This window comes from Gekko japonicus, unplaced genomic scaffold (genome assembly GCF_001447785.1).
Source record: "Gekko japonicus isolate JY-2015 unplaced genomic scaffold, Gekko_japonicus_V1.1 scaffold120, whole genome shotgun sequence".
Lineage (NCBI taxonomy): Eukaryota > Metazoa > Chordata > Lepidosauria > Squamata > Gekkonidae > Gekko > Gekko japonicus.
In genome coordinates, this window is record NW_015175973.1 from 473,281 (window position 1) to 497,133 (window position 23,853).

The 23,853-nt window shown below is 44.8% G+C and overlaps 1 protein-coding gene and 1 long non-coding RNA gene across 6 annotated transcripts in view; one reads left to right on the forward strand and one right to left on the reverse strand.

Moving 5' to 3' along the window:
• Positions 1-3,432, reverse strand: part of LOC107122956 — a 5,987-nt gene extending 2,555 nt beyond the window's left edge. The window contains exons 1-2 of one of the 2 annotated variants that reach the window (XR_001482941.1): positions 3,411-3,432; positions 568-688 (exon numbers count right to left, since the gene is read on the reverse strand). This is a non-coding gene — a long non-coding RNA (uncharacterized LOC107122956). Of the gene's footprint in view, positions 1-567; positions 689-2,017; positions 2,091-3,410 lie in introns of those variants that run through there. The other variant, XR_001482940.1, reaches the window with a different exon arrangement.
• Positions 1-23,853, forward strand: part of KCNIP4 (Kv channel interacting protein 4) — a 181,116-nt gene that overhangs the window by 70,137 nt on the left and 87,126 nt on the right. The window lies entirely within an intron of this gene.

A 23,853-nucleotide genomic window follows, 5' to 3' on the forward strand; every position in this document is an offset into this window, starting at 1 on the left:
CCTGCTATTGATTTCAAAACTGAGATGTCAGATTCAATGGCTGAAAAGCATGATCTGGGCACAAGGACAAAAGTACCTCTTTTTGTCTTTTATTCTAGCTGAAAGGGTTTTCATGACACCTGCAATCTAGGAATGATTGCTTTCTCCCATAGCTACATGTGGGCTGCAAAAGGTTTTTCCCCCCAAAGGAACACTTTGATTAGGAAGGAAACTATATGACATCTGTTCCTGTAATGAGGGGTTGGACCTGTTTCAGATGCTACTCCATCCCCGTTGGATTCAAATGGGGGTGATACCAGAAGTGGGCTCCCTCTTCACAGATTGCCTTCTCCATAGCCCACTCACTGCAGGAAGAATGTAACAAACACATGGGGGAGATTTCAGATATTTGAACAGAAGAACTTTTTCTACCCATGATCTCCTGGTTGTCCTGACCAGGATGGCCCAGGGTAGCCCAACCTCAGCTGATCTCAGAAGCTAAGCAGGGTCAGCCCTGGTTTGAACTTGGATGGGAGACCACAAAGAAAAGCTAGAGTTGCTACACAGAAACGGGCAGTGGCAAATTACCTCTCTTTGTTTCTTTACTTGAAAATCCTCTGGGGTTGCCATAAGTTGGCTGTGACTTGATGGTATTTTCCAACACCAATCTCCTGGTCCGCTAGTCCCCTTGTATCACCAGTGTGGAGACCTGTGGGAAATAGAGATAAAAATGTGCAGATCTGATTTCCATTCCTGTTATCACTCCAGAGGAAATCCCAGGAGGTAAAGTAGCATTTGAACTGGAATGTTAAGCCTTATATTAAGTGCCCTTGGTGGGATTTATTATGCGGAGCTGTTTACATTGGATGGCTTTGCAGCTGTTTGTAGAGCCTTGCCCATAAGATCGTTGAGGCAGAGACCAATTTTTAGCACATCTTGCATTCCAAAATAATTAGCAATCATAACAGATGGACTGCGATTGACGGTGGTGCTATCAGGAAAGCATTCCAAATCAAACAGGGTCTTGTTTTCTAATTATAGGTAGGATGTGAATTACGTTATCCATGGAGTTTATTAATTCAGCCCAGTGAAGCAAATAATTTTCTAGTTTATATAAAAAGCAAGCTCATTTATTATGTGTGAATAAATGACTAACATCACTTTTCTCACTTGGGAGAAGAATAGGAATAGAACCCTAGAAATGCTATGTGAATAGAGCAGTTTTAAAGATTCCTGAGATAGTGTATGTGAACACTTCAAAGCTCTGTACAGACACTAACAGTGTGATCTAAGGCTGGGCACTGAGAAAAAAAAATCTTTATAATTCCATATCTGGGCTGGGGAGGTGGAGTTACCATGATTGCTTAGTTTGGGGTAGAACGTTACCGGTTCAGGATTCAAATCTATGCGGTTCCAGAGTTTGGGACCAGTGTTCCCTCTAAGCTGAGTTAGTGTGAGTTTTTTAGCCTCTGGCTCACACATTTTAAATGTTTTAAATGGTTTTAATTATGTTTTATATGCTGGCGTATGCCGGACGGTGAGCCGCCCTGAGCCCGCTTCGCGGGGAGGGCGGGTTATAAATTGAACTTATAAATAAATATAAATAAAAATTTTGTCTTCGCTCAGGAAGGATGGCTCCAGAGCAAGCTAATTTATGCAGGAGCCAAATCATCCGCTCATAACTTTAATCCCGGTAGCTCACGAAGTAGAATTTTTGCTCACAAAAATCTACAGCTTAGAGGGAGCATTGTTTGGGACCATTATTTTCAGTGGGGAATGTATAAGAGACTCTGGGACAGCTGTTTATAAAGATAATGCCATCAAATTTGAAGCAACACAATCCACCCTGTAATCTAAACAACTTTTCCAAGTTTCAAGTGAACTGGACCCAGGGGTCAATTTTATAGACCTCCAAAGGAGATGCCTGTCAGCGCTGGCTCCGTTCTCTCCCCCAGTTCCTAAAATGGTGGCAGTAGGAGAGCTCCTGTCAGCATTTTCCTACTCTTGCAGTGACTGACTGGCAGTGAAAATTTCTTACCTTTCCACTAAAAGCTCTGCATTTGCCATCCTTCTTTGTTGTGGCCTGTTTATGCCCTTTCACAAAGTAAAAGTTACTTCCTTGCACACCCCTCTCATCCCTTTCTGTCAGTCTGCCATTTCCTTTGCAGAACTCCCCCCCTCCCTTCCTGTTGGTATGCCATTATTTCCTCCGGGAATTTCATAGAGGCTGGAGTGGTTGTTTTTCAACCAAATGACATTAAAATTTCCACAGAGTGAGTACTGTCTCTCTTCTAAAGAACCCCCAAGTTTCAAACAGATTGGGCCAGTAGTTCAAATCATGGAGCCCCGAACAAGCTGCCCCAGCTCTCCGTTTTTCCAGTCAGAGTATTTACAAATAACAAAACAGCCCCGCCCTTCAGAAAGGAGTGAGGGAGGGAGAGCAGCAGCTCTCTGCAGCTTGTTTTGAAAAGTAATTGGCTGGGTATGCTCTGTGTTCCTCTCTTGCAAGAATCTGATTGGAATGGAGACTTACCATTACCCAGGAAATCAGTGGAATCAAAGAAAAACTTGAGTGAGTGCTGCTTTACTGGTAACCACCCAAACTCAAAAAAAGAAAAAAAGCAGATTGTTTTGGGAAAGGGGTTTTTGTTATACCAACAACCATGGACTTGTATTGCTGTTCTAGAAAATCAGTGTACCAACCCAAACTAGCCATTTCCATGTGTTTATCCAGCTCAGCAATTTTGTTATGCACACCCCTAGTGCTATCCGAAGCAGAGTTTCACCCTGCTAAGGCCACTGAAGTGAATGGGCTTAGAAAGGTATAACTCTGCTTTGGTTTACACTGTTAGTAATGCTAATGGAATCATATTTTACTGAAAACAGAGTTCTAGGAGTGTATGCTACTAACTGCTAGCTTATTGATTCACTTTTATATCATCTGAGGGATCTAGCACATTTCAGCAACAAGCTGCTATCAAAAAGCACAGGTCTGAGGGGTTATCAGCACATGACAAAGTTCTCATATTCTTTGGGGAAGAACAGGAGGACCTTGTGTCAGACATGCACTGGGAGTTTTATTTCTCCCCCATGCACACAACAGTACTTTTCTACTTGTGACCGAAACAGGTGGGGAGAAATCAGTGGTAACCTTTCCCCCCTGCTGCTTTTGCATTTCAAACCATCCGGTGGAGATGTTATTGGCTCCGTCATGAAACTTATCTGTAGCCACATAAGTCATGTCATTTTAACAATTGAGCGCTCCAGTTTGATGTAGTGGTTAGGAGCGCAGACTCTAATCTGGGAGAACCGGGTTTGATTCCCCAATCCTCCACATGCAGCTGCTGGGGTGACCTTGGGTCAGTCACAAGTTCTCTCAGAACTGTTCTCTCACAAGAAGTTCTTGAGAGAGCTCTCTCAGCCCCACCTACCTCACACAGGATGTCTGTTGTGGGGAGGGGAAGGGAAAGGAGATTGTAAGCCGCTCTGAGACTCCTTCGGGTAGTGAAGGGCGGGGTATAAATCCAATCTCCTTCTCTTCCTTCTCCTCCTCCTCCTCTTCTTCCTCCTCTTCCTCCTCCTCCTCCTCTTCTTCTTCTTCTCTGTATGGTTCGCAAATGCAAAAACTGCAGGGGAGGGTGTTCGTTGCAAACAGAGAAAAGCTGGTGCATATGTAGAAGACAGAAAACTCCCATTGTATGTTTGATGCAAAGCCCTTTTGTTATTCTCGAAGAAACACAATGTCAATAAGACTGACTGTGTCTGGGCACAGGAGGAAAGCTGAGAACGTCTTTGTGCCAGTTGAATGACACATGATGGCTGAGTTTCTGTTGCTCCTCTGTGATAGGTTTGCAGTCTGGGTGTGGCCTCTAGGATGCAAGCCTTTGCCACAGGCGAAAGGGCAAGAGCCAAAGGGCATTTGGCCTTTACCTTGTAGCCTAAGCCTTGAGTGAGACAGCCGGTGCATCCAGTACCAGCCCAGGAGTTGGAGTTCCACAGTCTACATGTGTGTGTCTTCTTTCTTTGTCTTGATATAATTTGACTGATTTTGTTTTTTTTTTGGTAAACAACTCTGAGTTCCCAATGGAGAGAATAATAAGATACAGATGTTTAAATTAATAGAATCGAGGATTAAAAATGAAAGTATTTTCATAAACTTTACAATCCAGAGACACTGAAATCAATGGGAGTTTTCAGCTGTCTTTTGTAGGGTATAAACTGGTAAGAACCCGATTTCCCTAGATTTGCTGTATTGTCCTGATATAATTTGACTGTTTTTGTTTTGGTAAACGACTCTGAGTTCCCAATGGAGAGAATAATAAGATACAGATGTTTAAATTAATAGAATCGAGGATTAAAAATGAAAGTATTTTCATAAACTTTACAATCCAGAGACACTGAAATCAATGGGAGTTTTCAGCTGTCTTCTGTAGGGTGTAAACTGGTGAGAACCCGATTTCCCTAGATTTGCTGTATTGAAGTTTGTCTCCACATTTGCCCTGAATGTTAACTGGATGGTGTGCTAACCTGGCTGCAGTTCTAATGGCCTCTCATATGAAACATTTTTCTTCATTCCAATCACCTCCTTGCACATTTGTCGCAAAGCATATATGGTGATTTAAAGCGCTGAGGACACTTTGGGATTCACTGGCTAGGTGGCTGAATTTCAGCATCTCCCTCCCTTGCCTAGTTGCTTCTTGCTACCCATGTGGAGGGTCATTGCCAGTGTTCCTGCTAAGCTTAGTTAGTGTAAGCTAGCTCACAGTTTTGTAGCCTCCAGCTCACACATTTTTGTCTTAGCTCAGGAAGGATGGCTCCAGAGCAAACTCATTGATGCAGTAGCTAAATCACCTGCTCACAACTTTGATGCCAGTAGCTCACAAAGTAGAATTTTTGCTTACAGGACTCCATAGCTTGGAGGGAGCATTGGTCAGTGCATTTGCAATTCTCTGCCATAGGACTGCAATCGTACGTAATTACTTAATCGTTTGCCCCTGTGGGCCATGATGAACAAGTGGGGAACATGCGGACTCAGTGACTTAACTAAAACAAATTAAATGGCTTATGGAGGCGTATGCTTAAACTCAGTTGGAAGTTACTATAAGCAAGGTGCCAGCTAAGCGGCACCCATATCTCATAACCATGGCAATGGGGCATTTTCTTTAGCCAACTCTACCTTTCTGAAAGGAGCTGCGGTGGCTCAAGTGGTTAAGACGCTGAACTGCAGCAGTTCGAGACCCGGGTGTGCCGCATGACAGAGTGAGCTCCCATCTCTAGTTCCTAGCAGTTCAAAAGCAAGAAATTGCAAGTAGATAAACAGGTACCACTTAGGTGGGAAGGTAACAGCGTTCCGCGCGCCTTGGTGTTTAGTCATGCCGGCCACATGACCACGGAAACGTCTTCGGACAACGCTGGCTCTTCGGCTTTGAAACGGAGATGAGCACCGCAACCCTAGAGTCGGATTCGACTGGCTTTCGAGCAAGGGAACCTTTACCTTTACCTTTTTACCTTCCTGAAAATGCTTGCAAAAGCACTTAAAGGGGGTCCCCAACCTTTCTGAGCCAGTGGGCACGTTTGGAATTCTGACATGGCGTGGTGGACACCACAACAAAATGGCTGTCACAGGAGGCAGAGACACCCAGAAAATGATTGCCGCAGCTTAACTTTAGTAACACAGTATATAGATCTTTGTGCTCTGGTGGCCAAAGCAACATTTTTTAAAAAATTGCTCAGCTAACAAAATACCCAGTAGTCCATCAAACCCCTTGCTGGGCAAAAGTCCTACCTGGCCCCACTAGAGTTGTCAACCCCCTAATGGGGGTGGGGTTCCCCCCACTTTCAAGGCCCCCGATCTGCAGACCTCCGCCTCGAAGAGCCCTGTTGTGCCTGATGTGCCTGATGTGATCAGTGCTCCCTCTAATGCCGCAGAGGGAAGTGTGAATCATCCAGGAAAGTAGGAATTTTAGTAGCTAGGATTTTTTTTAAAAAAATGCCTTCAGGTGTGCCCGTGGCCTTGTGTTTGAGTGGGCAGAATTCTTGACTTTTCTCCTTTGAACTACAGGCAGATTCCGCCCCCTGCCCCCGTATATAAACTATTTTGAAATTACCTTTTGATTTGGTTTCAAAGAGGAACATCATGGCAACTGTTTGGTTTCTGTGTGAAACAGGATGCTGGACTAGATTGTCTATTGGTCTGATTGCTCTTCTGTTGTCCTTATGAAGGCCACGGCTTCTGTGCCCTGTAGAGGAACTGGTTGGCCACTGTGTGAAACAGGATGCTGGACTAGATGGACCACTGGTCTAATCCAGCAGGGCTTTTCTTATATTCTTAAAGGATGGCTCATGATAAGCAGATGTTGCTTTTTTAGGAAAGCACAGTTCCAGGGAAAGCCAGAAATGATGCCACACTTCTCCAGGAATCGCTGGAAACTCCACGGGTTTACCATAGAGTTTCCTGCATTTCCTAGAGAGGTGTGATGTCAGCTCCAGGTTTTCCTGGAAGTGATGTCACACTGTCACTCCCGCCATGCCCCACCCTGTCTCTTGCTAGTTTCCTAGCGGGCCCTGGCAACCCTACTTGGAAAGTTAAATTAGCTCAAAATGTGTCAGCACCTGTGGGCAGGTGTTGATTACAGGCAACACACCTTGTGGGTGTTTGAAGAGCTTCACTGGGGTCAGGGTGCTTCTGCTCCAATACGAGCTTGCCTGAGTTGTAAGATCACTTTTTCAGGCTCTCCTTTTTCTTCCCTCCCTTCAGAAAGCAGGTGATGGTTCTCATAACACAGGACTTTCTTTCTTGGGGGTGCCTTTTGTGGAATGCCCTTTTTTCCAGACTCCTTGGCTGGTACCAAGACTGCAGACATAAAAACACTTGTCTGGGAGTAAGCCTTATTGAATAAAATAGGACTTAATTCTGTGTAGATCCGTTTAGGCTCCAAATCTATCACTTTGGCAGCAGGCCAACTTCTTCTTTAATTCTCAAATGTATTTTTTTTAAAAAATATATATCTTTCCACCCTTATGGATTTTGATCTTGTTTTCTGCCTTTTTTTAAAAAAAATGTATTCTATTGGTTTTCACAGTAATGGTTTTTTTATCTACGGGAATTTTTAAGTTGCTCTGTATATGAAGTTTGGTGCTATGTATGCTGATTTATTGGGTTTTGTGCAGTTGAAGTTCTGTGGTTTTTACCAGACACCTAGAAATGACATAGAAATGTTTTAAACAGATAAGTGAAATACAGCGTGATTCATCTGAGCGCTGGAAGTGTTTCTTTTTTAATCATGTCCTTCTCTTTGGTGTCCTGCTTTCGTGTTTGTAAGGTTAACTTTGAAGGTCCTTGACATTCCATTTAAGCCTCTTACAGGGCTGTTCAGTGGAAGCTGTAAAATCAATGGCTTCTTTTGCTTTGTGTTCCCAGAATTAGAGTCCTGACACTTAAAAAGGGTCTAGAGTGTATTTTGGAAAGTGTATTTTGCTAGCACTCTCGGTCCATTTCCCATCCCACCTTGAAAGTCAAAGACAAAAGAGTAAGCCAAAGAGATTCTTAGCTGCAAACACATTGGAAAGTCCCCTCGACGTCTGTTCCCACAGAGGCTGTAGTCAGAGGCCTCATGAGTTCAGGGACTGGCTTGCTAAGTGGGGCAGGGAGAAGCTCCCCTGCACTGGATCCACCTAGTTCCCTGCCCCTTTTCTCCCCCAGTTATGATTTGTATTAATTTTTTAAAGAAAATATATCCAAATGAAAGAGAGTCTCTGTTTATTTTGCAACCCAAATATTGCTGTTTGTTATACTGTGGGCTTTTCAGCATTCTCATTTTCCTCACTTGTCTGTTCCTGTCGCTTCTCTTCTGCACATGTTTTGCTCCCTCTAGTGGTCGATTCGATATTACATTGCTTTATGACGGCATATCTCCCTGCAGATTTAAACTGCCAGTTTTTATGCTGGACATAAAGCTATGTAATATCGAATCAGCCACTAGAAGGAGCAAACATGTGTGGAACAGAACACCCCCCACCCGGAAGCAACAGGAACACACAAGTGAGGAAAATGAGAATGTGGGAAAGCCCTGAAATGTCTAGGATTTCCTGCTGCATTAAAGGAAAGCCAGTGATCTACAGCCCCGTTCTCGAAAATTGACTGCTTTCTGAGCAATATAAGGAAGTAAAAAGGTAAAGGTTCCCTTGCTTGAAAGCCAGTCAAATCCGACTCTAGGGTTGCGGTGCTCATCTCTGTTTCAAAGCCGAAGAGCCAGCGTTGTCCGAAGACGTTTCCGTGGTCATGTGGCCGGCATGACTAAACACCAAGGTACACGGAACGCTGTTACCTTCCCATCGAAGTGGTACCTATTTATCTACTTGCAATTTCTTGCTTTCAAACTGCTAGGTTGGCAGGAGCTGGAACTAGAGATGGGACTCACTCCGTCATGCGGCACCCGGGTCTCAAACTGCTGAACTACTGACCTTCCATAGCCTGCAGTTCAGCGTCTTAACCACTTGAGCCACCGCAGCTCCATATAAGGAAGTACATGAAGTTTTATATTCAAAATGACATAGGCAAAAGATAACATTCAGAAATCATAATTGGTCACAGAATGGCAGAGCATCATTTTGAGTAGACATTCATTCATTGGTCAGTTACAGTGAAAGGTGTGACTGTATGGTATCTTAAATGTTTATTTAACCTAACCTTATTAAATATACCCAAGGATTCTTCCTACCCAAACAAAAGGTTTTGTTTTCAGATATGAAACTAAAGCCCTTGTTGACCCAGACATTGCAGAGTTTTACCCCAAACAACTAAAACCATGAACTTTATACTGTGAGTAAAAAGCCCAGCAAATACATCTATTGGAAAAAACCTATCCCCTACTTTACCAGTAATGCTGCACTGAAGGCACTGAAGGTTAAAATCACCAGACAGCTAGATAGCTATTTCATCCCAACAACATGAAAGGGAAAAAAAGAATGTTGTTTCTTGTCTGCTAGCATCAGCTGAAAAGACACTCTAACCTACCAAGAAGAGGCCTTACCACTTAGTAGGTGTTTATTAAATCCTAATAAAATCTTAATTAAAAAATGTAGAAAATGTAGAAAAATATAAGTATATGAATAATCTGAATTAAAAATCGTTATATATTCCCATCCATGCTACAATATGCTGCCAGTTTATAGGCATTACCGCTAGCGTATGGGATCAGATCATAACGTCTTCCACACCGTAATGGCAGCTTATTTTATGTATTTAGAAAATTGCTACGCTGGTATGTCACCTCTCCAGGGAACCCTCCTGATCACTAACGGGTAAGGGTAAAAGGAGTTCCTTAGTTCACTGTTTCCCGACCTGTGGGTCAGGACTCAAAAGTGGGTTGTAAAGCCTCTGGAATTGGGTCGAGCACCAGCCCTTCCTAATGGCTGCCCCCATGGCCGGATTAACCATTAAGCAGACTAAGCACATGCTTAGGGCACCAGGGCCAAAGGGGGCACCACAAAGTTGGGGAAAGGGTAAAAAGGGGGAAAAAGGAATGAAGATTTGTAAAATATTTTTTGATAAAATTGATAAAACTAGTGCAAATTGATCATGGTGCACCCTAGGGTTATCTTCTATTTTTTGTTGGCGAAGTGCAGTGTCATAAAGGTAAAGGTTCCCTTGCTTGAAAGCCAGTCGAATCCGACTCTAGGGTTGCGGTGCTCATCTCCGTTTCAAAGCTGAACAGCCAGCGCTGTCCGAAGACATTTCCGTGGTCATGTGGCCGGCATGACTAAACACCAAGGCGCACGGAACGCTGTTCCCTTCCCACTAAAGTGGTACCTATTTATCTACTTGCAATTTCTTGCTTTCGAACTGCTTGGTTGACAGGAGCTGGAACTAGAGACGGGAGCTCACTCCGTCATGCGGCACACTCGGGTCTCGAACTGCTGAACTACTGACCTTCCACAGCCTGCAGTTCAGTGTCTTAACCACTTGAGCCACCGCAGCTCCACTGCAGTGTCATAGGTTATGTTTAAAAGTAAAATGCATGTGTTTAAAAGTAAAATGATGGAGCCAAATTCAGTAGTCATGACAGTGTGGAAAGGAGGGTGGCACCAAGATTGGTCAGTGCTTAGGGCACCAGTGAGCCTTAATCCGCCCCTGGCTCCCCCGTCCTGTCCGTTGCTCTCCTTTGTATTTTGAAAACCAAGATCTGATCCTGGAAACAGCGTCTTCCATGTCATACATTAGCTGGTATTTTTTCTTTACTCCATATACCTATCGATCAAGTGAAACATGCCTTAATGGTTACTGGAGTGAGTTTCCTAGAATCTTTCGGGGGATCAGAGGGCATAATGGAGAAGGAGAGGGTAGTCAGAGCCTGGAATATAACCTCCACATGCAAAGGCTGTGTAGGCTTTAACACCCCTTGCTTGAGGTTCATAGTGGTGGCGGCAGCTTCCCGTTGTGTGATGTTTGTTGGTTTCTCAGAAACATCTGGTTAGCCACTGTAGAAAAGGGAAAGCTGATCTAGATGGGTGCCAGGGTCATCGTTTGCCAAGATCATAGTTTGCCTCGGGATACTAAGAAACCTTGGGCCAGGCTTGGATGGGTCACCATACCAAGTAAATTTGAACTTCTGGATCACCATACCAAAAAGCTTAGGAACCATTGCCTTAGTCAACGCTTTGTTTCTGCCTCAGCCACAGATAGGCTTACCAAGTACTGACCAAGAATCGGCGGGGGACACATACTTCTTCTCAGGACCATTCCCACGTGGAAAACAGATGCGCCGCACCATGCCGTTGCCAGAGCGTCGCCCAGCATCACTTCCTGGCGACAGCATGGTGCGGTGTGGGTGTGTTACAGGGAGGAATGTTACAGCCGTGGACCATGTGTCCTCCGCCGATTTGCGGTTGGTATTGGTAACCCTAGCCACAGACATTTCCGGCTGTTTCTGAGTTTGCATTCCCAGTGTGGCAGCTGTTGCAACATGCCTGCTTCCTGGCTAGCAAAGGAGAAAGACAAGCTGCAGTTGGTCCCATGCAAAAAGGGACCTCATTTCCAGGAGGGACAGCATTGGGGTTCGGAGGATCCATGGTGTCAAATAGTGGGTTCCATGGATGACCAGACCACAAGCCTAATTATCAATTCTACTTTATTAGTGATTTCAGCAAGCACAAAACAAGACAAGACAAGACTCCTGAGCCTCAGCTCTATAAAATAGCATGCAATTACCACACCCAAACACATCCCCAGTGATAGGCTATTTACATAACACTACTACTAGATTGGTTACTTTCAGAATCCTGGCAGGCTATTGTTTTTGTGCTTTAAGCTCAGCCAGTCTCTGGGGTGATTCAATCAGGAATGATTCAATCCCAATACATAACACATGGTGTGACCACATCCCAATACTTCTCATATTACATTTGAACATGGGAAAGGGCCTGAAACCAAGCAAGACCATTTGTCTATCAAGGTTGGCATCGTCTGCCCACTAGGATCTCAGGCAGAGGTCTTTCACATCACCTACCACCAAACTCTTTTAACTGGAGATGTCGGGGATTGAACCTGAGACGTTCTGCATGCCAAGCAGATGCTCTACCACGGAGCTATGGCTTTATCCTGAAAGAAACCTTTGTGCTCCCTCATCACAACTGCAATGTGAAAAGTAGGCTGCGTCTGTCCCTCTTCCGCCCATTTCCATTCATTTGTGAGGATTAGCACCTGCTATGAAAAATCCATTGAGATATGATGTCTTATATGCGGCTGAAGGAGAGGCTGTTAGCACGGCAGTCCTCCACAATGTGGAAAAAAGATGAATGGGAAACATATGAAGCTCTTCACCTGCTATCCCGCTCAACATTCTTCCTCATTGAACCTTGTTACAGGAAAGCTGGTAGTTCTGAATTAATCTTGCCATTGATGTAACCAGCTACGTAATTTTGTGCTCACGCTGTGGATTGGCAACTTTATCTTGAAAGCATCGGCGTGCGTCTCTGATCTGTATTCAGCAGTACCTCTAGACAGTTTTTGCTGTTCAGTGCTGGGCTGTGAATACCTTTGTGATCACTTGTGTTGGCATTTAGTGAATCTGACATGAATGGTTTTCAGCAGAACTTCTGCACTGCACGGAGCAGGGGGATATTTACAGGAAAGATAATAACTGTAATCGGGTAACGGGAAGATAATTCATTTCTGGATTGGCTGCTTTGTCACATCCCTGTATAACCGTAAGGCTGGAAGGAGGCGATCTTTATGAAAGGCGAAAGTGGTTTGAGACTGGTTTTGCTTCCCATAGCATGGACACGGATTTCTTTTGTTTCCCTTTCACCTTTGGTCTAGCAGGTTTTGTTCATTTGGGACCTAGCTGGTAATGTGTGAAAGATCAGCCCGTTTTCACAACAATGAGAATAAATAAATTATATGTCTCCATTATATGTCTCTTCACCCTCACTGACCTGATCATCAGTCATGATTTTTTAATATAGGTCCTTTCCGCACTCTCCTTTTAATCCATGTTCACCACGGTGTCCTCCAAGCAATTCTGGGGCGATTTCTCACTAGAGCTGCCTCGCAGCACAGCGCCGTTTGCCCCAACACAGACATGTCAATTTCACACCCGAGGCTGCGGGGCTGCATTTGACTCGGGGCCTCGCCCGATTTCCTCCGCAGTTTCATGATCCTCAAAAACCAGGATCACGAAACTGCGGAGGAAATCGGGCGAAGCCCCGAGTCAAAATGCAGCCCCGGAGCTTCGGGTGTGAAATTGACATGTTTGTGTCGGGGCAAACGGCGCCGTGCTGCGAGGGAGCTCTAGTGGGAAATCGCCCCTGCACTAAAATCGAATTCAACCTTCTTTTTATTCTGGGTTCTTCCCCGATTCTGCACTAAAATCAAATTCAAACTTCTTTTTATTCCGGGCTTTCCCCCCATTCTGCATTATGTTACCTCCCTTTAGTAGTCGGCCCTGTTTTAGCCCACTGTTGCCCCAAATTTTTTTGGATGCTGTTTTGCCATGGACTTAAATCGCCTCGACTCGAACACTGAGAAAATCCGGAGTGGCTGGCAAATGCTGAAGGGACCATAGATTCAAAGAGGTTCGAGGAATTGGATCCTAAACATCTGTTCTCCTCTGATGGAACATTTCTGCTGCTTCCATCAGAGGAAACCTTTTCCCCTAGTGGAACTGATCCAGCTCAACATCTCTGAAAAAAACACGGCTTCCATGTTTTGTTCTCAAGCTTTACTCTGGCTTTCCATCCAAGAAAAAGAGGGGCAGTGATTCAAATCCCATGACATGGAGACAGAACAGGATTCTGAAAAGTGAACCATGATGTCGTAGTAATTTTGTTTTATTCATTTACTAGAAAAAAGGCCCCTTGTGGAAATAAATACAATGGCCTCTAGAAAGAGGCTTTGGGTGAGTGGCCTGGCCTTGGACACTTAGTGTCAATTTGCTATGGCGACCTCAGCAGGGTATAATGACACTGAGTCCACCATTTTCTCCAGAGGAACTGATCTCTGCTACCTAAAGAACAGTTGTAATTTTGAGTGATCTCCAGTCCTCACCTGGAGATTGGCAACAATAGTTCCTCAGAAGGGAATTGTTGGTTTGGAGGGTGGAGTCTATGGCTTTGTACCTGTCTGAGTTCCCATGCCTCCTGAAACCTCACCCTCTCCAGGCTCCATCTCTCACATCTCCAGGAATTTCCCACCTGGAGTTGGCAACCCTATCTCCCTCCCAGCCAATTATCAACCTATCTTTATTTCCCCCTCACTCTTCAGCTTTCCACCCCCCACACACCTGCAGCCTCTCCCGTGCTCTGAAGCCCTGACTGCTAAGTCACATTGGCTGTCATACGGGGGCCACCTCAGCAGCATATAAGGATACAGAGCCCACCATTTTCTCCAGGGGAACTGATCTCTGCCATCTGGAAAGCAGTTGTAATTCTGAGTGATCTCCAGCCCTCACCTGGAGATTGGACACATTTTACCTCAGAACAGCAAACTGTTTAGAATGTTAGAAGGAAAGGCCAGTGAGGCCGCATATGCAAATGACCTCTGTGTTCTGACTGGGTGTGGGGGGGAGAGGAACAGCAAAATGTTTAGAATGTTTGAGGCAGGACTCAGGCAAAGCAGCCAGTGGATAGGGAGACCCTCTGAATGGCAGATCAGAGAGCGAACTGATTTTGGAGCGTGTGGAATGTTCTAGAGAAGTGCCACCACCATTTGGCTTTTATTTATAAGGGAGATACCCCACCTCTCTCTTTGATAGTATACACACACATACACGTAGGTGAATTATACAGAAATTAAATAGTTATCCCTGGCATCAGCATACTTCAGTTAATTAAAAATACCTATATACCAGCTCTCCACTAAACGGTATGAGAAATTGTTTGAATGCAATAATGTCCTTGACAAAGGCATAAAAAAGCCAGTGACTGTGACCAAGCCGTTTGCATCCCTGTTTTAAAGCTTGAGGATGTTAAAATATAATATCTCAGATCTTTGGTTGCCAGGTACCTTATTTTTTTTTTCTCTTCATGCGCTCCTTCTGCGTTGGTTTTAAATGTGTTCTTCCCTTTCCTCTCAAGTTTCTTCAGTGTTTTTGTTGCTTTTAACACTAGGGGTGGAATTAGACAATACGGAGAATGTGTCACTGCAGATCAGCCTCTTGTTTCAACTACCTTGATCACTTATAGTTTTTTCTTCTTCTTCAATGATGCAGTTCTCTATAACTCCTTGCTTTGGACTTGCATGTGACTGACTGGTGTAGTGGTTAAGTGTGCGGACTCTAATCTGGGAGAACCGGGTTTGATGCCCCACTCCTCCACTTGCACCTGCTGGTGTGACCTTGGGTCAGTCACAAGCTCTGGCACAGCTGTCCTTGAAAAAGAGCAGTTTGTGTCAGAGTTCTCTCAGCCCCACCCACCTCGCAGGGTGTCTGTTGTGGGGAGGGGAAGGGAAAGGAGTTTGTAAGCCGCTCTGAGACTCCAAGTGAAGGGCGGGGTATAAATCCAATCTCTTCTTCTTCTTCTTCTTCTGTCTTGCAGCGGGCCTTCCAACAAGGGTTCACAAAAGACATGGGGAGGTCAGAGTCCTGATGATCAGTGTCCCATCATTTTCAGCATGAACCTGGAAGTGATGTCATTGCATATTAGAGCTTCCAGGTCCAACTTAGGAAATACCTAGGGACTTTGGGGGTGGAGCATGGAGACTTTCCCCTTTCCCTAACAAAAAAACAATACAGCGGTGCAGTTCCCCCTGAATACAATCTTCATTTCCTCGTCCTCTTTGCCTTCAAAGGGTTCCCCAGCAGCTGCACTTCCACTAAATGAAAGTGTAATTTGTCATACCCCCACGTCCCTTGTCAGGCTTAGGTAGCATTTCCAAGCAGTGTTCCCTCTAAGATGAGTTAGTGTGCGCTAGCTCACAGTTTTTTAGCCTCCAGATCACACATTTTTGCCTTCGCTCAGGAAGGATGGCTACAGAGCAAGCTAGTTTATGCAGTAGCCAAATTGCTCGCTCACAACTTTAATGCCAGTAGCTCACAAAGTAGAATTTTTGCTCACAAGACTCCACAGCTTAGAGGGAGCATTGTTTCCAAGCATGGCTTTATTAAGGGACATACACACACACAAAGCAGCCTAAATAAACAATGAATCCTTTCCCAAACACAAGCAGTTTGCAAGCCCTCACTTTTGTGATCTCAGTGGGGCAATGATAAATCACTTTACTTACAGGAGTTGCTGAATGTAACCATCTGCTTTATTTCAACCAGCTTCTTCAGACTAACACAGAAAAATGAAAATAAGAGAGCAGTCTAGGGAGTGGGTTTTCCTCTATTCTGTAATCAAGTTCTAGTTAACTCTTTACTATCAATTTTACTGTACACACAACCTGAAACAAATGCAAAATAAACAGAGGGACTGCGCTCTATTCCTCTCTCACACACTTCACATGCTCACTGGGAAGAACCTATGGCTTGTGGCTGCTCACCCCTCCATGCAGCTTTTATCCTGCTGCAATTTAAAGGCACACATACATTCCCAAACGCAAACAGTTTGCAAGCTTCTTCCAAAATGTCCTGCCGAGATTTAAAGGTACATCAGGACTGTTGGGGTGGGGCTTCCACCACTGGCCAGCTGGCCATAGGGAAGAGCCTGCAAAATTGGGGGATCCTCCACCTGGATGTGGGGATTGGCAAGCCTATCACATGTACAGTTTTGGGTGAATCCTCGAAGATCACCCCTATGTGGTGCTATCACTTTCAGGCTGTACAGGAAGTGACATCACAGTGTTGATGCAACACCAATCCCCCTAATTTTGCTCCTACCACTCCACTGAGCAGTGGCAGGAGCAGCAGGGGTTGGGCTGGGACAGCTGCCCTACTTCCGACTCCTGACTTCAGCTAAAGCCTTTTTGTTTTGTTTATTCTGAAACTTCATTCATATGAATTTGTACCCTAGCGAACATTTTGATCGATGGATTCTGTGTTTTGCTGTGGTCTTAAATGTTTTATTGCATTGATTATTGTCCCCAGGTTGTTTTTTTTGTAAGATGCCTTGAGCATTTCTAAAAGGAAATGTGGCAAGCAATTAACCCCAAATAAAAGTGTAAAAATTGCATGGCAAATCCTGCCTGGCCCTCCATTTTGTTGGCTTCTTTGTTAATGACATCACATCATGCAGTTTGTCTTTAAGAGGTGTTATCAGGGAAGAGGGAAGGGGGGGAAATGTGCTGCATGGTGGCAGTGTTCCCTCTAAGCTGAGTTAGTGTGAACTAGCTCACAGTTTTTTAGCCTCCGGCTCACACTTTTTTGTCATAGCTCAGGAAGGATGGCTCCAGAGCAAACTAATTTATGCAGTAGCCAAATCACTCACTCACAATTTTAATGCCAGTAGCTTACAAAGTAGAAGACTCCCCAGTTTAGTGGGAGCATTGCATGGTGGCTTTCACTAGCAATTGCATGTTCTCAGTACCACCAACCCCATCCAAAAATGTCTTTGCAGCAGCCAGATTACTTCCACTTGCAAGTGCCAGGACAGTGCATGCCATAATAGAGACTGATAGCAAAAAGAAGGATTATCTCAAGCCTCTGATTTAGGGTTGTCAGTCTGGTGATCTTGTAGCTGGAGATCTCCTGGGATTTCAAACTGATCTCCAGACGAGAGATCAGTTTCCCTGGAGAAAGTGGCTACTTTGGAGGGTGAACTCTATGACATCGTACCCTGCTGAGATTCCTCCCCTCCCCCAACCCTGCCCTTCCTCAGCTCCACCCCCCAAATCTCCAGTTATTTCCCAACCCAGATCTGGCAAACCAGCCCTGACTATCCTAGGCCAGGCTATCTCGGGGTGCAAATGCACAGCTCTTGGAGCAGGAAAAATGAGAGCAACACCTTGTCTAGGATCCCCAAAGGACGGATTCAGATGCTAGAGATGGAGAACATATGTCTTGCATGGTCTGGATGGCAAAATGAAAAGTAATTTCAATGAAACATTGTACCAACAAATTCCTTGCCAAAGCGAGGGTCGTACTTGAAGCATATGGGAATAAACAGTGAGAACATGATATTGTAAGTAGGCAATCAAGGTTGTGCATTCATAACCTCTTGGGCAGGAGTGTCAAACATGTGGCCCTGGGGCCGAATCAGGCCCCCAGAGGGCTTCTATCAGGCCTGCAGTGGAACTGGCTGTCTTCTGCTTCTTCCTCTAGTTTTGCTGCTGCTGCATCATCCTAGGTTTGCAGCTTACAGGTACACACCTGAACAGCATACTCAAGATTGCAACAGCACAGACATTTTGATACAATAATTCAGAGCAAGAGGTGTCAGGTATCGGACACTGTTAAATAAACAAAACATTACAAGGGTGCTAATGTTTTAACCATGATTTTAAGTAAAAAAAACCCCTTTGTGTTTGTGTCCTTTACAAACTTTATATCTCCGCTACCTGGCATTACATTTCAGGACACACGTGCCCCAGCCCAACAAGGTCTCATTTATGTCAGATCCGGCCCTCATAACCAATGAGTTCGACACCCCTGCTCTTGGGGGTTCCTTTCTTCTTTCATTTTGCTATATGCTTTCCCTGCTGCTATTTGTTTGGCGTCATCTCAAGAGCTGAAAGGAGCCTGATGTTGCCCATGGTTGAAAACCATTCCCCCTACCCCATGGTGAAAGTAGCATGGAAGATGAGGGATCACGGCCTCTTGTTCATCCTCTCAATCCACAATAACTGTTAATATATACAACACAAACAATACAGTGAGTACAGTGCAAACAGTCTGTCTATATAGTGCATGATACAGTAAAGTATAACAAAGCAGAGGTCATTTCGGGGGGAAACGCGGGGGAACGCAGTTCCCCCGGGTGAGGTGCAGGGGGCGGGGCACATGACGAAGCCCCGCCCCCTGCTTCCAGATGCCCCGCTTCCAGCCCTCATTCAGCCAGGAGGAGGCAGGAGAAGAGGGAGGGTAAGTTGCTTCCTCCCTGCCTCTCCCCACCCCTGCCTGCCTGGGGCCAGGGAGGGCCTTGGCGGGGCTTCCTCGCACTCCCGCTGGCCTTGCAGGTCCACCGCCAGGCCCCTGATGTCAGGGGGTGTGGCATATGCTAATGAGTTATGCTAATGAGTTCCCCTAGCTCTTTTTCTACGAAATGACCCCTGTAACAAAGTTTAACAATCCAATGTAAAAAGGTAAAGGTAAAGTATAACACTGGTCCCTTTCAGGCAGCCTTTGTAATCCGTTTTGGTAGCCAGTTACTAATGGATTTTTTGTGTCATTTCAGACACAACTGTTTTAGCAACCAGTTGCTAACAGATTTTATTTCCCTTTTCATACAAAGCCGCTTGTGTTCAGTTAGCGAAGTGTGGTTGAGCCATTTGGGGGGTAAACTCCTTTCTTCCGTTTTCACCTCTTCTTTGCTCTTCTGAATTGCCTGTAGTGTGTGCTGTTTAAAATGCCTGCAGCGCTTCCAATAGCGCTGGGCTTTCCCCCACCCTTTTCCACTGTGCAATCTTCCCCGAACTTTTTTTCAATGTTCTAAGTTGAGCGCTATAGTTCTAGACCAATATAGCACTTCAGTGCTATAGCAGCACCATTGAGATGCATTGGCACTATCTCAGTAGTGCTGCTGTAGCACTGAAATGCTATATTGGTCTAGTGCTATAGCACTCAACTTAGAACATTTTTTAAAAGTTCGAGGAAGATTGCACGGCGAAAAGAGTGGGGGGGAAGTGTGACACTGTTTGAAACAGCCAGATTGCTTCAAACGCGGCTCATTAACGGAATGAAATTTGCTGTATGAAACCTCCCTCTCTGTATTGTTTTATTAGGAACCAGGCCAACAATGGATAACATCTGCTTTAGAACGATAATGTAAAACAGGCCGTTGTTATACTTTAATTGTTATACTTTGCTGTATCGCGCACTATATGCACTGTCTTGTTTGCTCTGTATATATTAACAATTTGGTTTTACACAGTTAAGGATAATTGCTTTTTTGCCTTTCTCTCTGTGTGGCCTCTGGTACTCGTTATCTTTTGTGGTTTTCTACAGAGGTATCTCCTCTTTTTTGCTCTTTGTCCTTCAAAATCTGCAAAGCCTCTTTGACTTGAGACGGTTGTAGGACAAAAGAAAAAGGGTGTGCTTACTAGGTTTGCCATTTGCTTAATTGAGTAGTGGAGGTGGGAGGAAATGAGGGGTAAGGATGTCTTCATAAACCTTGCCTAATTCTGTGATTTTTACTGTGGAAATTGGGCAGAATCCCAGAGCACTGGCGATGTCACTTCCGAGTTCCATCCAAAAGTGACAGTGAAGTATTGCCAATGTTCTTTGCGCCCTGCCCTGCCCGCCCCAGTCTCTTGAAGGTTCCAGGCATGCACTTGGCAAATGTAGTGTTTATCCCAGTGTTCTTTGTCTATCCATCATATTTTCCTCGTGCCCTGCCCCTGATGAGCTCAGGGAAATGAACATGGCACTCTACTCCTCCATCTTATAATAACCCAGGTTGGTGTAGTGGCTAAGAGCGTGGACTCTAATCTGGGAGAACCAAGTTTGATTCCCCACTCCTCCACATGCAGCCAGCCAGCTGAGCGGTCTTGGGTCAGTCACAGTTCTCTCAGAGCTGTTTTCTCAAGAGCAGTTCTCGAAAGAGCTCTCTAAGCCCCACCTACCAGGGAAAGGACCTGTAAGCCACTCTGAGACGCCGAGTAAAGGGCAGGGTATAAATCCAATTTCCTCCTCCTCCTCTTCTTCTATTTTGAGAAACAATGTGAATGGCCCAAGGTGATCCAGTGAGTTTCATGGCTAAGGGGGATTTGAACACAGGTCTTCCAAGCCCTCATTTGCCATTCTTACCACCTACAGGTGATGCCCTCTTGCCAAACTCCTTTTGGTCCTGTCAAAAACTATTATCCTTAGCTCATGCCTTCTTAACAAAACGCTTGACTCCAGGAATATGAAAATTGCTGGTTCAGGTGTCCATAAATAGCAGCAACATTTAATTTCCTTCTGTAGAATTGGCACTCTTCCCTGGCTTGGTTCCTGAGCCTTTAGTAGCAGGTGCTGGTTTAAGGTGATTTTTTTTCCTGGCATGGTTATAAATGTTGGGGAAATTTTCACTTAATGCATTCACATCAGGCGCCTCTTAAAGCCACAGGAGCAGGAAAAGAAAGTAGTGGTATTTTCCCCCCTCGCTGCTGATTTGTGAGGCAGGCGGTCTTTCCATTCTCGATGATGAATGGGTAAGTTTGGTTCAAGAGTTTTGTTGTTCTCAGTAAGATACGCCCAGACAGCCTGTTGTCGTGGTTAAGTGAGGCTGAGACAGAGAACCGGGTTTGATTCCCCATTCCTCCTCCCCATGAAGCCTGCTGGGTGACCTTGGCCTAGCCACAGTTCTCCCCGAACTCTCTCAGCCCCACCTACCTCACAAAGTGCTTGTTGTGGGGCAAAGAACAGGAGGAGATTGTAGGCTGCTTTGAGACTCCGTAATGTAGAGAAACGCAGGGTATAAAAACCTACTCCCTACTTCACAGGGAGGGTGGGGTATAAATCAATCAAACAAACAAATAACTACTCGTCTTCGTCCTCCTGGGTGTGTGCTGCCACCACCTGGATCCAAGCCAACCTTTGTCTGTTCTTGGATTGTGATGGTACTGGCCCAGGAGGGGATGGCAGCTTCCACCTTGGGAGCAGGAACATCAGCACCCTTCATATTATGACCTCCACCCAGCTAGCAGAGAACTTGCTCTTCAAAGAGAAGCCTTGCTTAGGAAATGCAAGTTGATTTATCTCTTTTTGAGAGGTTGTGGCGATAAAGAATCATGCTCTAGCCAAAAAAAATCCGTGACTGATCTGTTTTTCAAATAACTTGTTAGTTTTGCCATCACTGCATACTCGGCAAGTTTGTTTTCCCACTCTTCTAATCATGGGCAAATGTCTGCTTTCCATTTTGCAGCATAAATAATTCTAGCCGCTGTCACCATATATCTGAATATGGCTGTGGTCACACAGTCATTTTGATCGGGTTTCACTGCTGTTCCCTCTCACATTTAAAATTGCTGACCAGATGGCCGCATCGGTCTCCCGAGTTTTCCTACACCCAGAAAATCAAGTACTTTCCGAATATTTGCACTTTGAATCCACAATTTCACCGATCTGGACAGCCGTATCTCACAATGATCACAATTAGGTCATCTGAACGTCCTTCTTGTGATGCTTTTTTTACAAGCTTCTGTCATTGTGCGCATGAGCAATCCTGTGCTGAATAAATCCAAGCGCACATATAGACTCCAGCGTTCAGTTGTACATCACCAGTTAATTTTGCTTCCTGTGCGGGGGGTGGGGGGGACCTGCAAGAACAAGGGAGTACGGCGTGTCCCAGTGGGAGTGGTGATTTGGCCATGTGTATATGTGCATGCGCAAAACCAATTTTTTTTTAAAAAAAACAAGCCTTGCCACCCAAATGGTGGCGCAGCTATCTGAACAGTGCCCGGAGCCTCATTGCGTGATGCAAGCGGTTCATGGAGAGATGTGTGGTCATCCTAACCTGAAAAAACATATTCCTGATCAAATCTACAGCGGGAACAAATCGCGGTAAGCTTGCCGTGTGACCACACCCAGAGTCACACTCTTCTAAGACCTTGACTTCAAAGGAGTGCAAGTCCGCTTAGGTTTGCACTGGTAGAATTCTTAATCTTTAAAATATTCTGCATTTCTCCCTTGCATTTCCTTCCAGTACCTTTTTGCTTATTTACACATCCACCACATATGGAAAAAAGTACCAAGAACAGACTTTTGACTGGCTCCCATGAGCCTGTCGCACTAATAGTGGCAATTTTGCTCCAGCATAAGGAAGGTACTACCAGGACTGGATCCAGTCTACAAGATCCAGATCATTGTGTCTTCCATAGAAACACAAACCTCAGAATCCTGTATCACTTTTCAGTCTGGCCAGATTTGAAATTCCCAGCTTTGGAATAGCCAGGCCAGAAGGTCAACAAAGAGAGCCAGTGTGATGTAGTGGTTGAGCACTGGACTAAGAGCTGGGAGACCCGGGTTCGAATCCCCACTTCTGCCATGGAAGTTCGCAGGGTGACTTTGGGCTGGTCACACACTCTCACCCGAACCTGCCTCCCAGAGTTGTTGTGATGATAAAATTGAGGAGAGGAGAATGATGTAAGCTGCCTTGGGGCCCCCACTGGGAAGAAAGGCACGGTATAAAAGTAAATAAATTTTAACATTAAAATAGGCTATGAAAAAGTATGTGGCAAGAGGGTATAAACTTATAGGAGAGGGGCTGTAGCTCAGTGTCAGAGCCTCTGCTGGGCATGCAGAAGGTCCCAGGTTCAACCCCTAGCATCTCCAGTTGAAAGTATCAGGTACTAGGAGGCGAAAGATTTATGCGATCTGTCTCAGGGAATATGTTAAGCTTGGTTGAACTATTTGAAGTCTCCTCATACTTAGAGAGTGATCATTTCCCTACCATTCTGAGATTTGTGGCACCGAACTGTGATCCTCGAATTACAGATTTACATCTGGAGGGTAATGTGGAAGGAAATGAGTATTATAGGGTACCCTGGAATGAAAGGAAAGAGAAAGAAATTGTAGAACTTTTGAGTTCTGGTGTCCTCGATGAGTGTTTAACTAAGTTAGGAATTGAGGGTCAGGATGATTTACATCTGGACGCTTATGCTCATATTATAAGAGAAATACAAAATGTAATGGGGAAGCCTTCCTTTAAACAAAATAGATTAATTAATAGTAATTCAAGGTCTTGGTTTGATAAAGAGTGTAGATCTTTGAAAAGTGCTCTTAATGCTATGTATATCAAATATAGGTGTGATGAAGATAAGGACACCCTAGAGGACATGAAAATCTTAAAGAAACAATATAAGGCCTTGATACAGCGAAAAAAGAAGGCCGCCATAGCCCTTGCATGGGAGCAATTAAGCTCAGCATGCAGAGATAAAAATCCCTGTTTATTCTGGAATATGGTCTCTAATTGTAATACTAGACCTCCCTCAGTGTGCAGTAATACAATTCTCCCTGAAACTTGGGAAAATTATTTTGAGCAGCTCTACCAAGGTCAGGATGAGGCTGCTTCAGAGGTCCTGGATATAGCTACCTTACCCTCTTGGTCCCCTGTGCATCCTCAAGAAATTAAGAACCTCATACAGACCCTGAGTTCCAACAAAGCCCCAGGTTCTGATCTTATATGTGCAGACCTGATCAAGAGGAACCTCGAGTGGTGGGTTCCAGTTCTTGCTACCTTATTTACAACTATAGATAGAACTGGTAGAATACCTAAAGACTGGGGGGTGGCAATAATAGTGCCTATTTACAAGAAAGGGAACAGAGAGGATCCTGTTAATTATAGGCCGATCAGTCTGCT